Source organism: Priapulus caudatus, unplaced genomic scaffold (genome assembly GCF_000485595.1).
Source record: "Priapulus caudatus unplaced genomic scaffold, Priapulus_caudatus-5.0.1 Scaffold357, whole genome shotgun sequence".
NCBI classification, from domain to species: domain Eukaryota; kingdom Metazoa; phylum Priapulida; class Priapulimorpha; order Priapulimorphida; family Priapulidae; genus Priapulus; species Priapulus caudatus.
The window spans coordinates 177,989-179,461 of record NW_014577418.1 but is presented as its reverse complement, the minus strand read 5'-3'; positions in this window follow the sequence as shown (position 1 = coordinate 179,461).

Here is a 1,473-nt window from a genome sequence, read left to right as displayed (position 1 = left end):
AGAGAGAGAGAGAAAAAGAAAGAGAGAGAGAGAAAAAGAAAGAGAGAGAGAGAGAGAGAGAGAGAGAGAAAGAGAAAGAGATCGTCGAGAGAGAAGGGGTCGTATTTCACTGACTTATAATGTGAACAAATATAATGTACGTAGACATACTAGTAACGCTAACAAAACGCTTATATTAGAGATATATGAGATATGAGATACAATGATCTCGACTGATTAGCGTTTTAAACGACGCTTTTATCAGCAAGTTTGTGCACTGGTAAATTTACCCCCACCGAAATGATTATTATGTTTCGTCTCAGCCATGGGGTCTAGGAAAGAAGTTTTCTAGGTGCGGCAGTCAAAAGTAGGGGCGCAATAATTTCCAATGCCTATTAATAGGATTTTGGGTTTTCATAAATATCAAGTGAGAATGCAATATTTGACAACCGAGTCCAACTTATACTAGCTTGTAACGCATCATCATAAAATCTCGGTGCACCACCTGATGAACATAGGCTCGTTGTCCGAAATAAAGTTAAGAGTCTAAAGTCTTAACATTAGTCTTAACATACCCTCTGTACACCGTATATGAGAAACCCACTACTTCGGTGTGTTTCTGTCAACAGTCTATGCGAAAAAGGAAATGTTAGGGCCAATGCTAAGACTAATTTTGTTTCTGACATCGGGCCCTTGTATCAGCACCGTGGCGCCATCTAGTACGCATGGGCGCAATATTTCTGATCTAGATGTAAGAAGATAATATTATATGCTGCTATAAGGTTTCACGCCTGGAAATGCTTTCCCATAGGTGGCCATACTTACGAAAAAATTCCCATAAATCTGCACAAGGCTTTTTTACAAATAATACTGCCATCCTCTGAATACACGTCGCAAGTGACAATATATATATGTTAGTAACAAAAAAATTCTTCCATAATTTCTCTTGTAAACAAAACTTTCCCAGAGCACACGAGAAATAGCCAATTTACAACTTGAATCTGCACAAAAAGTAGGCTTTCTTTGAAAATTTATTGGCCGCGCCAGCAACGCACCTCGGACGAGCCGTTTACACTGTCGGATTCAGAAAAGATTCTAGTTTCTGAAATTAACAATTGCAAACAGTTATAATCCTTTTTAATGAGAAATACAAAATTCTAGCGCATGCAGACACTCAAAAAGGTACTCATTCCTGACCTATCCCTACGCTGATTGGCGAATTTGCCATCGTGGTACCATAAGAAGCAATTGTTAAATACGCGTATATACATATATATTATTTCGCGTAATAATACATGTGGTCGATTGTGTTTTCAACGCATTAACTCGTTCTTCTCATACGCAGATATACGTGAGCCTAGTGATCACACACACACACACACGAAGCAACAAACATCAATAATATATTGCAACACCGCGCACTGTCGCGTGGGTTGAGTGCCTATAAGAATGCCAGGAGTGTAAAATATTGTAAACTGGAATGATGACATAAAG